At 45.4% G+C, this 13,146-nt stretch overlaps 1 protein-coding gene across 2 annotated transcripts in view; it reads left to right on the top strand.

Moving 5' to 3' along the window:
* Positions 1-1,817: 1,817 nt before the first annotated feature.
* The window catches only part of ROBO4 (roundabout guidance receptor 4), a 131,266-nt gene continuing 119,937 nt past the window's right edge, over positions 1,818-13,146 (top strand). For both annotated transcript variants that reach the window (XM_077249561.1, XM_077249560.1), the window contains exon 1: positions 1,818-1,907. The gene's annotated coding sequence lies outside the window, so the exon portion shown is untranslated. The remainder of the gene's footprint in view (positions 1,908-13,146) is intronic.

Here is a 13,146-nt window from a genome sequence, read left to right as displayed (position 1 = left end):
GTGGCCATACGTCGCAATGCGTCGCTAATGTAAATCTATGGGGAAAAAACGCATCCTGCGGACAACTTTGCAGGATGCGTTTTTTCTCCTAAACGACGCATTGCGACGTACAGCAAACAACGCTAGTGTGAAAGTAGCCTAATATAAGTCTATGAGAAAATGCAGGATCCTGCAAATTTCCTGCAAAAATCGACGGATTGTGACGGGAGCTGAAAGATGGAAGTGATAAAGAGGCCTTACTTCCCGCATGGTGGGCATAGCCCCATGCGGGAAGTAAGCGGATCAGTGCATTCCTGTGTGTGCGGAATTCCCGCAATTCTGCACAAAGAATGAACATGCTGCTTCTTTTTCCGGAATGCGATTCCGCCACAGGAAAAACGCAGCATGTGCACAAAAAATGCAGAATGCATTTAAAATGATGGGATGCTTATGCAAGCTTTTATTAGCGTTTTTTTCGGCGAAAAACGGCCGAAAAAGCGCTAAAAACGCTAAAAATCCTGAAGGTGTGCACATAGCCTAAATCTTAGTCCTCTGTGTGACACTCACCTTCTGGCATCTTCATCTTCATGTATTATCACCGCCTCTTCAGCTGTTTGTGGCCTGCAGTATTTGTCTCCTGTATGTGGTATTATACAGTCACTATATGTGGTCTGGTCATGGTATGGTGGTATTTTTCACTTATGTGTGGTATTATCCAGTCAAATCACAAAAAAAGAGAAATTTGAAAGGCACAAAAACAAAAAATCGACTTACTGGTGAAAATGGTGATCTCTGAATCAACTACAGCCTTCACGGTATATTCACGGTGTGTGGAGGTGCTTGCTGAAAAACACATGTGAAGTAATCCAATAATAAGAAGAAAACAGCCGCACAACTCAAATCTTCCGTGGAATAAAAACCTTTGTCCTTTATTTCATTTGCACCAAGTGGACAAGGTTATAAGGGAGGGACGTTAGCAGAACAAACAGAAAAAGAGGACTACGGCCGTATCGCGTCTTGCACGCTTCAACGGGTCCTATTGCAAGGACAAATGTTTTTTTTTATTCCACGGAAGATTTGAGTTGTGCGGCTATTTTCTTATTATTATTGGATTATCCGGTCAATATTTGGTGGTAATATGTGGCCAGGTCATGGTGTGGCGGTATTTGTTCCTTGTATGTGGTATTATTTGGATGGTGCATCACCACATTATGGGTGTCAGGTCCGAGCATTCCTACATGAATAGTTTCCTGGAAAGTGGATTGGTCATTGTGGGCCAGTTGAATGGCCACCGAGGTCTCCCGATCTGACCCCCTTAGACTTTTATCTTTGGGGTCATCTGAAGGCAATTGTCTATGCTGTGAAGATGCGAGATGTGCAGCATCTGAAACAACTGATACTGGAAGCCTGTGCTAGCATTTCTTCTGCGGTGTTGCTATCAGTGTGTCAAGAGTGGGAGAAGAGGGTCGCATTGACAATCCAACACAATGGGCAGGACTTTGAACACATTTTATAAGTGGTCATAAACATGTAAATAACTCATGAAAGAATAAAGTTACGTTAAAACCAAGCACACCATTGTTTTTCTTATGAAATTCTCAATAAGTTTGATGTGTCACATGACCCTCTTCAAATTGAAAACAAAGTTGGATCCAAATGGCTGACTTCAAAATGGCCGCCATGGTCACCACCCATCTTGAAAAGTTTTCCCCCTCCCATCAACTAATGTGCCACAAACAGAAAGTTATCACCAACCATTCCCATTTTATTTAGGTGTATCCATATAAATGGCCCACCCTGTATAACAGAGTCCTTTTTTCTGTAGGTTTCAACCTGCAGGCACCAGGCAATGTCCTCCACTCCTCCTTGGAGCTCAGTGGGAGTGCCTCCTCTCCCAAGACACCACCCAGACTGTCTCACATGTCCAGGTATTTAACCGTGGCAACACAAGATCTATTACTTATAATAAAATAAAAATGCAACACAAATTTTTTAGTGGAAGAAAAATGGCCGTGATGTTTATTTAGGGTTAAACCAATGGAATGATCGCGTCCCTGCAGATCGGGTGAAGGGGTTAACTCCTATTTTACCCGATCTGCAGGGAGAGGGGGAGTGGTGCTTCAGCCCAGGGGGGGTGGCTTCACCCCCCCGTGGCTACGATCGCTCTGATTGGCTGTTGAAAGTGAAACTGCCAATCAGAGCGATTTGTAATATTTCACCTAAAAAACTGGTGAAATATTACAATCCAGCCATGGCCGATGCTGCAATATCATCGGCCATGGCTGGAAATACTGAAGTGCCCCCCCCCCACGCCCACCGATCGCCCCCCCCCGTCCTCCGTTATGGGGTCCGGTCCCCTCCGTCCGCCTGCCGGCTCCCCCATCCTCCTGCCCGCTCCCTCCTTGCTCAGACCCACCCCCCCTGTGCTCCGTTCCCCTCCCCCCCCGTGCTCCGATCCACCCCCCCCCCCACCCCTTCATACTTACCGATCCTCCCGGTGTCCGGCCGTCTCCTCGCTGGGCGCCGCCATCTTGGAAAATGGCGGGCGCACGAATCTGCCAGTCGGCAGATTCCTTACAGGTACATTTTGATCGCTGTGGTAGGTTCTATCACAGCGATCAAAATAAAAAAAATAATAAATAACCCCCCCCCCCTTTATCACCCCCATAGGGACAATAATAAAATAAAGATTTTTTTTTTTTTTTTTCCACTAGGGTTAGGGTTAGAACTAGGGTTAGAACTAGGGGTAGGGTTAGGGGTAGGGTTAGGGTTACGGGTAGGGTTAGGGGTAGGGTTATGGCATGTGCACACAGAGCGGATCGGCCGCGGATCCGCAGCGGATCGGCCGCGGATCCGCAGCGGATCGGCAGCGGATCGGCCGCGGATCGGCCGCGGATCCGCAGCGGATCGGCCGCGGATCCGCAGCGGATCGGCCGCGGATCCGCAGCGGATCCGCAGCGGATCCGCAGCGGATCCGCAGCGGATCGGCCGCGGATCCACAGCGGATCCGCAGCGGATTGGCAGCGGATCCGCAGCGGATCGGCCGCGGATCCGCAGCGGATCGGCCGCGGATCCGCAGCAGATCCGCAGCGGATTGGCCGCGGATCCGCAGCGGATTGGCCGCGGATCCGCAGCGGATTGGCCGCTGCGAATTCGAAGCAGTTTTCCATCAGGTTTACAGTACCATGTACACCTAAGGAAAACCAAATCCGCTGTGCCCATGGTGCGGAAAATTCCGTGCAGAAACGCTGCGTTGTATTTTCCGCAGCATGTCAATTCTTTGTGCGGATTCCGCAGCGTTTTACACCTGTTCCTCAATAGGAATCCGCAGGTGAAATCCGCACAAAAAAACACTGGAAATCTGCTGTAAATCCGCAGGTAAAACGCAGTGCCTTTTACCTGCAGATTTTTCAAAAATCGTGCGGAAAAATCTCACACGAATCCGCAACGTGGGCACATAGCCTTAGGGTTAGGGTTGGAATTAGAGTTAGGGTTGGAATTAGGGCTAGGGTTTGAAATAGGGTTAAGATTAGGCTTGTGGTTAGGGTTACGGATAGGGTTAGGGGTGTGTTGGGGTTACAGTTGTGGTTAGGGTTGGGATTAGGGCTACGGTTGGGATTAGGGTTAGGATTAGGGTTGGAATTAGGGTTACGGGTGTGTTGCGGTTAGGGTTGTGGTTAGGGGTGTGTTGGGGTTAGGGTTGTGATTAGGGTTATGGCTACAGTTGGGATTAGGATTAGGGGTGTGTTGGGGTTAGTGTTGAAGTTAGAATTGAGGGGTTTCCACTGTTTAGGCACATCAGGGGTCTCCAAACGCAACATGGCGCCACCATTGATTCCAGCCAATCTTGCATTCAAAAAGTCAAATGGTGCTCCCTCCCTTCCAAGCCCCGACGTGCGCCCAAACAGTGGTTTACCCCCACATTTGGGGTACCAGCGTACTCAGGACAAACTGGGCAACAACTGTTGGGGTCCAATTTCTCCTGTTACCCTTGCAAAAATAAAAAATTACTTGCTAAAACATAATTTTTGAGGAAAGAACAATTATTTTTTATTTTCACGGCTCTGCGTTATAAACTTCTGTGAAGCACTTGGGGGTTGAAAGTGCTCACCACACATCTAGATAAGTTCCTTCGGGGGTCTAGTTTCCAAAATGGGGTCACTTGTGGGGTGTTTCTACTGTTTAGGCACATCAGGGGCTCTGCAAATGCAATGTGACGCCCGCAGACCATTCCATCAAAGTCTGCATTTCAAATGTCACTACTTCCCTTCCGAGCCCTGACGTGCGCCCAAACAGTGGTTTACCCCCACATATGGGGTATCAGCATACTCACAACAAACTGGGCAACAAATATTGGGGTCCAAATTCTCCTGTTACCCTTGTGAAAATAAAAAATTGCTTGCTAAAACATCTTTTTTGAGGAAAGAAAAATGATTTTTTATTTTCACGGCTCTGCGTTGTAAACTTCTGTGAAGCACTTGGGGGTTGAACGTGCTCACCACACATCTAGATAAGTTCCTTGGGGGGTCTAGTTTCCAAAATGGGGTCACTTGTGGGGGGTTTCTACTGTTTAGGCATATCAGGGGCTCTGCAAACGTAACATGATGCCCGCAGACCATTCCATCAAAGTCTGCATTCCAAAACGTCACTACTTCCCTTCCGAGCCCCGGCATGTGCCCAAACAGTGGTTTACCCCCACATATGGGGTATCAGCGTACTCAGGAGAAACTGGACAACAACTTTTGGGGTCCAATTTCTCCTGTTACTCTTGCAAAAATAAAAAATTCTGGGCTAAAAAAATATTTTTGAGGAAAGGAAACACATTTATTATTTTCACGGCTCTGCGTTATAAACTTCTGTGAAGCATTTGGGGGTTCAAAGTGCTCACCACACATCTAGATAAGTTCCCTTGGGGGTCTAGTTTCCAAAATGGAGTCACTTGTGGGGAGTTCCTACTGTTTAGGCACATCAGGGGCTCTGCAAACGCAACCTGATGCCCGCAGAGCATTCCATCAAAGTCTGCATTTCAAAACGTCACTACTTCCCTTCCGAACCCCGACGTGTGCCAAAACAGTGGTTTACCCCCACATATGGGGTATCAGCGTACTCAGGAGAAACTGGACAACAACTTTTGGGGTCCAATTTCTCCTGTTACTCTTGCAAAAATAAAAAAATTCTGGGCTAAAAAATATTTTTGAGGAAAGGAAACACATTTTTTATTTTCACGGCTCTGCGTTATAAACTTCTGTGAAGCACTTGGGGGTTCAAAGTGCTCACCACACATCTAGATTAGTTCCTTGGGAGGTCTAGTTTCCAAAATGGGGTCACTTGTGCGGGAGCTCCAATGTTTAGGCACACAGGGGCTCTCCAAACGCGACATGGTGTCCGCTAATGATTGGAGCTAATTTTCCATTCAAAAAGCCAAATGGCGTGCCTTCCCTTCCGAGCCCTGCCGTGCGCCCAAACAGTGGTTTACCCCCACATATGGGGTATCACCGTACTCAGGACAAACTGGACAACAAAATTTGGGGTCCAATTTCTCCTATTACCCTTGGGAAAATAAAAAATTCTGGGCTAAAAATCATTTTTGAGGAAAGAAAAATTATTTTTTTATTTTCACGGCTCTGTGTTATAAACTTCTGTGAAGCACCTGGGGGTTATAAGTGCTCACTATGCATCTAGATAAGTTCCTTGGGGGGTCTAGTTTCCAAAATGGGGTCACTTGTAGGGGAGCTCCAATGTTTAGGCACACAGGGGCTCTCCAAACGCGACATGGTGTCCGCTAACGATTGGAGCTAATTTTCCATTCAAAAAGTCAAATGGCACGCCTCCCCTTCCGAGCCTTGCCGTGCACCCAAACAGTGGTTTACCCCCACATATGAGGTATCGGCATACTCAGGAGAAATTGCCCAACAAATTTTAGGATCCATTTTATCCTGTTGCCCATGTGAAAATGAAAGAATTGAGGCTAAAAGAAATTTTGTGTGAAAAAAAAGTACTTTTTCATTTTTGCGGATCAATTTGTGAAGCACCTGGGGGTTTAAAGTGCTCACTATGCCTCTAGATGAGTTCCTTGGGGGGTCTAGTTTCCAAAATGGGGTCACTTGTGGAGGAGCTCCAATGTTTAGGCACACAGGGGCTTTCCAAACGCGACATGGTGTCCGCTAACGATGGAGATAATTTTTCATTCAAAAAGTCAAATGGCGCTCCTTCCCTTCCGAGCCTTACCATGTGCCCAAACAGTGGTTTACCCCCACATGTGAGGTATTGGTGTACTCAGGAGAAATTGCCCAACAAAATTTAGGATCCATTTTATCCTGTTGCCCATGTGAAAATGAAAAAATTGAGGCTAAAATAATTTTTTTGTGAAAAAAAAGTACTTTTTCATTTTTACGGATCAATTTGTGAAGCACCTGGGGGTTTAAAGTGCTCACTATGCTTCTAGATAAGTTCCTTGGGGGGTCTAGTTTCCAAAATGGGGTCACTTGTGGGGGAGCTCCAATGTTTAGGCACACGGGGGCTCTCCAAACGTGACATGGTGTCCGCTAAAGATTGGAGCCAATTTTTCATTCAAAAAGTCAAATGGCGCTCCTTCCCTTCCGAGCCCTGCCGTGCGCCCAAACAGTGGTTTACCCCCACATATGAGGTATCAGCGTACTCAGGACAAATTGGACAACAACGTCCGTGGTCCAGTTTCTCCTTTTACCGCTGGGAAAATAAAAAAATTGTTGCTAAAAGATCATTTTTGTGACTAAAAAGTTAAATGTTCATTTTTTACTTCCATGTTGCTTCTGCTGCTGTGAAACACCTGAAGGGTTAATAAACTTCTTGAATGTGGTTTTGAGCACCTTGAGGGGTGCAGTTTTTAGAATGGTGTCACTTTTGGGTATTTTCAGCCATATAGAACCCTCAAAATGACTTCAAATGTGAGGTGGTCCCTAAAAAAAATGGTTTTGTAAATTTTGTTGTAAAAATGAGAAATCACTGGTCAAATTTTAACCCTTATAACTTCCTAGCAAAAAAAAAAATTGTTTCCAAAATTGTGCTGATGTAAAGTAGACATGTGGGAAACGTTATTTATTAACTATTTTGTGTCACATAACTCTCTGGTTTAACAGAATAAAAATTCAAAATGTGAAAATTGCGAAATTTTCAAATTTTTTGCCAAATTTCCGTTTTTTTCACAAATAAACTCAGAAATTATCGACCTAAATTTACCACTAACATGAAGCCCAATATGTCACGAAAAAACAATCTCAGAATCGCTAGGATCCGTTGAAGCGTTCCTGAGTTATTACCTCATAAAGGGACACTGGTCAGAATTTCAAAAAACGGCAAGGTCATTAAGGCCAAAATAGGCTGGGTCATGAAGGGGTTAAATAATAAACTCAAATAAATAACCAGTTTCCAATATACCAAAACCAATCCGCCCATACAAATGGGCGATTTTCCCGCCAATAAGACATCACGACAAGGACTTAAAAAGAGGGAGGGAAGGTGGGATCTTCACTTCTTCACAGCGCCAGCGGAATGACAGCTGTCAGTAAAGTTGGGCTTTATATATTATCCATAATCTGCCCAACAACCATAAATCACCAATGAAAAACCGTTAAAAAGGGCGCCAATGATACCAGATAAAACTGGTTTTACTAAAAATAGCTGACCAGAGGCATTTGATTTGACCTTTATTTGAACTCATGCAATATACCTTAGCTAGAGAAAAAATGCCGGATCTCTAAAGATCTGTGTCGCCATGGGACCCCCCCCTGTATTTCTTTTATTTGCGGGGGGGGGGGGGGGGCTAACATGGCAACACAAGATCTATTACTTATAATAAAATAAAAACGCAACACAAATTTTTTAGTGGAAGAAAAATGGCCGTGATGTTTATTTAGGGTTAAACCAATTCATACATAGCTTTAAATAATAAACTCAAATAAATAACCAGTTTCCAATATACCAAAACCAATCCGCCCATACAAATGGACAATTTTCCCATAAGCCAAGCCTCAGAGAGGCGAGGCCCCCCCAAAAACCACACAGCCATTTTTCAACCATCGTTTGTAGATTTAAGTTAAAAATGTCCAGCCCGATATCTGATAAATGGACCAGGTCTTTCCTAAAAAGACCAGGTAAAAAACCTTCTAAATCTACATGCCGAAAAGAAAAACCGCCGATTAAGGGCAAGAATTTACTCATACCCCTATTAACTCTCTTACGAATCTTCTCCAAGAATGAAAGCTTATTATCTGACCATAAAATTGTGGGGACTATCTCAGAAAAAACGAAACTGACAGACGGAAATGCCTGTTTGAGGCTACAAATGTCCGATCTCATGAGAGCTAATAAATCTAAAGTTCTTAATTTGGCAAGATCATTCCCAGCAAGATGAAAAATAACTAACTCTGGAAAAGGAAACTTTTTACAACATTTTCTAAACTCATAGCAAAAATTGGACCATTTCATGCCCCGAACACTGTGCCAATAAATTTGAACGTCAGCAGAATTAAATGATAGATTTTCAGAATAGACTCTCTGCCTGGCTCTCTTCTCTGCCCAAAATATGAACGAGTGTCCAACAATCCAGACTATCATAGGACCTGAAAGGTAAATGAAGAATTAGTAGTTATACAGCTCGTGCCGAACGTACAATTTGAATCTGCCAGATTCCCATCTACCCAATTTCTGAATCAATGCATCATCTAAACCAGTTCTGGATGCTTCAGTAGCGGCACCTATTCTAAAAGAATGGGAAGTAATCCTCAAGTGTTGACAATTCAAAAAACATAGGCACTTTTTGAGAACAGCGTTAAATTGAAATATTGTAACCGGAGACCTATCCTTATGAATAAGTAAAGGGCCTTTGACCTCGAGCCTTAAACGGAGCCAGCGCTTTAAGGCTATGTTCACACTGCGTGTTTTGCCGCGGATCCGCAGCGGATTTGACACTGCGGATCCGCAGCAGTTTTCCATGCAGGGTACAGTACAATGTTACCCTATGGAAAACAAAACCCGCTGTGCCCACGCTGCGGATTTCCGCGGGAAAAGCCGCGCGGCTTTTCTGCGGAAAAAAAAAAGGAGCATGTCACTTCTTGGTGCAGAATCGCAGCGATTCTGCACCCATAGAAATGCATTGATCCACTCACTTTCCGCATGGGGCTGTGCCCACGTTGCGGGAAGTTAAGCGGATAATGTGCAGATGGTACCCGGGGTGGAGGAGAGGAGACTCTCCTCCAGGCCCTGGGAACCATATTTTGGTGTAAAAAAAAAGAATTAAAATAAAAAATAATGCTATACTCACCTCTCAGCGCTGCCCGCGGCGTCCGGTCTTAGTTGCTGTGCTTGCAGGACCTGTGGTGACGTCGCGGTCACATGACCGTGATGACGCCACGGTCACATGACCGTGACGTCACGAAGGTCCTTGTCGGCACAGCCGCCTGCAGCACCGAGGAGATCCGGACATCGGAGGGTGAGTATAACAGATTTTTATTATTTTTTACATTACTATTGATGCTGCATATTGCTGCATATGCAGCATCAATAGTATAGGGGGAAACCCGCAGCGGAAACCGCGGAACAAACCGCGATAAATCTGCAGGGATAACCGCAGCGGTTTTGCCCTGCAGATTTATCAATTCCGCTGCGGGATTAACCCGCAGAGCACACCGCAAAGTGTGAACGTGGCCTAAACTGGATACTGGGCAGATTACAGGCACAGAAAAAGAGTTGATCCTTAACCTAGACCCTCTGCCCATTTGGTCAGTTTTCGATTTTCTAATAAATAGAACAATATTAGAATCATGGATGGTGACGTCAGAAAATAGTAAGCCGGAAGGTTCCGATTTTTTAGCTGACACAACTTCGCCTATACGTAACGCTCCAAAAAATGTCAGGGTGAAAATTGCATAAAATAGCAGGCTCTCCTCAAAAGAATTACAAACATCCGAGAGAGCTAGACACAGATCTTTCAAAAGCTGAAAGGAGATCGGGCGTCTAGAGTCTGACTTAAAATTAGCTCTCTTTAAGCCTTTTAAGAACTGCTTTAAAGGGAACAAACTGGTTAAAGGGGGGCTGCCCCTTAATTTGAGAAAAAATGACACCCCTGCAAGGGATTTGGCTATCGCTGAGTAGGAGAGACCAAGTCCTGCCAGCGATTCACCAAATTTTAGGCCCGAAAAAGCGTCAGATGTGGTGTAATTTAAGTTGTTCAGCATACAAAAGTTCACCCATCTACGCCATGCGGCCGAGTAATCGGCCCATGATCTGTCAGAAAGAGAGTTCTTAATGCACTGAGGAATCAGATTGAAATTAAATCCCAGATTGACTGTGGGCAGGCCGTTTGCTCCAAATCCGCGACGGGTACCTGCAAACAAAAAGTTGACCGCTCATGCTTACACAATGAACCGACAGCTCAGGCCCATTTGCTTATACCCTGGTTAGCTTTAATCCAGATATTACATTTTAGGCAAGTCAAAACCAACTGCCTTAGAATAGCTGAAGCCCATTTATTTTTTGAGGACAGGGTATTAATAGCGAAAATTACTCCTTGATTTAGGGAAAAAATGACAATTCTAGAATTCCGAATTGAAGAGCCCCATAAATAGAGCCCTAAAAAGATCGCAAAAAGTTCCAAAACCATCTCATTGTTTGTGATATGACTTTCCTTCCACTGAATTGGCCACTGAACAGTGCACCAATGAGATGATAAAAAAACGCCACAGCCAAAACTGGGATTGGCTGTAAAAGAAAAGGGGATTGAATCAGCGGAAATAAAAGCGGTTTGCCAGCAGGAATTACCGTTGAATTCTGAAAGGAATTCAAGCCAAACTTTAACATCTTCCTTCATTTCAGAAGAAATTCTGATATGAAAGGAAGGGGATAATATACCTTTAGTCGCATCATGTAGCCGCCTAGAAAAAACTCGCCCGATAGGGATTATTGCGCAAAATTAAGCAAGCCTAATAAAGACTGGAGCTCTTTTAATGTCAATTTTTTCTTGCTCAGACAATTAGATAGCGCATCGGCTAGTTTGGTAATTTTATCAGTCGGGAGTCTGGATTCCATTTTGACAGAGTCTAGTGTAATTCCCAAAAACTCAATGGAGGTACATGGAAAAACTGTTTTCTCATGGGCAATAGGGACCCCAAAATAGTCACACATTCTCAAGAATTTATTAAGCGTATCCAGGGCAATAGTAGATTCAGGGGGACCTATAAAAAGGAAATCATCTAGATAATGTAAAATTTTTACATTGGGGGAATTGGATTCTAGTACCCAGTGCAGAAATGACGAAAAGGTCTCAAAATAAAAACAGGATAGGGAAAAACCCATGGGAAGGCATTTGTCAAAAAAAAATAATAGATTTTGAAAAGAAAAACCTAATGAATTGAAGCCTTCGGGCTCTATAGGTAATAAACGAAATGCTGACTTAACCCCTTAACGACCGCCGATACGCCTTTTAACGGCGGCCGCTAAGGGTACTTAAACCACAGCGCCGTTAATTAACGGCGCTGTGGAAAAAGTGAATAGCGCCCCCCAGAGTCGGATTTTCTCTGGGGTCTCGGTTGCCGAGGGTAGCCGAGACCCCAGAGAACATGATTCGGGGGGTTTTTACCGACCCCCGAGTTGCAATCGCCGGTAATTAACCGTTTACCGGTGGTCGCAACAAAAAAAACAAAACGCGATTTGCCATTTAATTTCTCTGTCCTCCGATGTGATCGCACATCAGAGGACAGAGAAATAGTGTCCCCGATGGCCCCCAATAGCCCCCCAATACTCACCTATCTCCCCCGGTGCTCCTCGTGGCTCCCGATGGGCGCCGCCATCTTTTTTCTGGGAAAAATCCGGAAGATCTTTGGGGTCTCGGCTGCTGGGGGTAGCCGAGACCCCAAAGAACATGATCGGGGTCGGTTTTTACCGACCCCTGTTTTGCGATCGCCGGTAATTAACTGTTTACCGGCGACCGCAAAAAAAAAAAAAAAGCGATCTGTAATTCTCTGTCCTCTGATGTGATCGCACATCAGAGGACAGAGAAATAGGGGGATTCGGGGACCCTATCATACTCACCCGGTGTCCCCGGGTCCTCCTGCGTCTCCTCTTGCCGGCCGGCTTCTTCCTCTGCAAAGAAAATGGCGGGCGCATGCGCAGTGCGCCCGCCATCTGCTGCCATCTGCCGGCCGGCAGGAGAGACGAGTTGGGGCTAAAATTAGGGTTAGGGTTAGGGCTAGGGTTAGGGTTAGGGCTAGGGTTAGGGCTAGGGCTAGGATTAGGGTTAGGGCTAGGGTAAGGGCTAGGGTTAGGGCTAGGGTTAGGGCTAGGGTTGGGGCTAAATTTAGGGTTAGGGTTAGGCTACTTTCACACTAGCATTTTTTGGCTTCCGTCGCAATGCGTCGTTGGAGAAAAAACGCATCCTGCAAAAATGCTTGCAGGATGCGTTTTTTCTCCATTGACTTGCATTAGCGACACATTGCGACGGATTGCCACACGTCGCATCCGTCGTGCGACGGATGCGTCGTGCTTTGGCGGACCGTCGGCACAAAAAACGCTACATGTAACTTTTTTTGTGCGACGTCTCCGCCATTTCCGACCGCGCATGCGCGGCCGGAACTCCGCCCCCGCCTCCCCGCACCTCACAATGGGGCAGCGGATGCGTTGAAAAAACAGCATCCTCTGTGTTATGATCCTTAGTGGTTGAGGATCACAAAATACTCCAGCTAAGTAACAAAACATAGGACAAGCTCTAGAGAGGTGGCAAACTGGACTGACCGCAAATCTGAACCTATCCAACACACTAAAGGTAGCCGGTGAATGTGTCGAAAATCCTAGACGTCTCGAGCTAGCCTGGGGAACTAACTACCCCTAGAGAGAAAGAAAGACCTCACTTGCCTCCAGAGAAATAATCCCCAAAGATATAGAAGCCCCCAACAAATAATAACGGTGAGGTAAGAGGAAGGCACATACACAGGGGTGAAAGTAGATTCAGCAAATGAGGCCCACTAATACTAGATAGCAGAAAATAGAAAAGGGGTCTGTGCGGTCAGTAAAAAACCCTTACAAAATATCCACACTGAGATTTCAAGAACCCCCGCACCAACTAACGGTGTGGGGGGAGAAACTCAGTCCCCTAGAGCAACCAGCAAGCGAGGAAATCACATTTTAGCAAGCTGG

This window comes from Ranitomeya variabilis, chromosome 4 (assembly GCF_051348905.1).
Source record: "Ranitomeya variabilis isolate aRanVar5 chromosome 4, aRanVar5.hap1, whole genome shotgun sequence".
Lineage (NCBI taxonomy): Eukaryota > Metazoa > Chordata > Amphibia > Anura > Dendrobatidae > Ranitomeya > Ranitomeya variabilis.
This window is presented reverse-complemented; position numbering and strand designations above follow the sequence as displayed.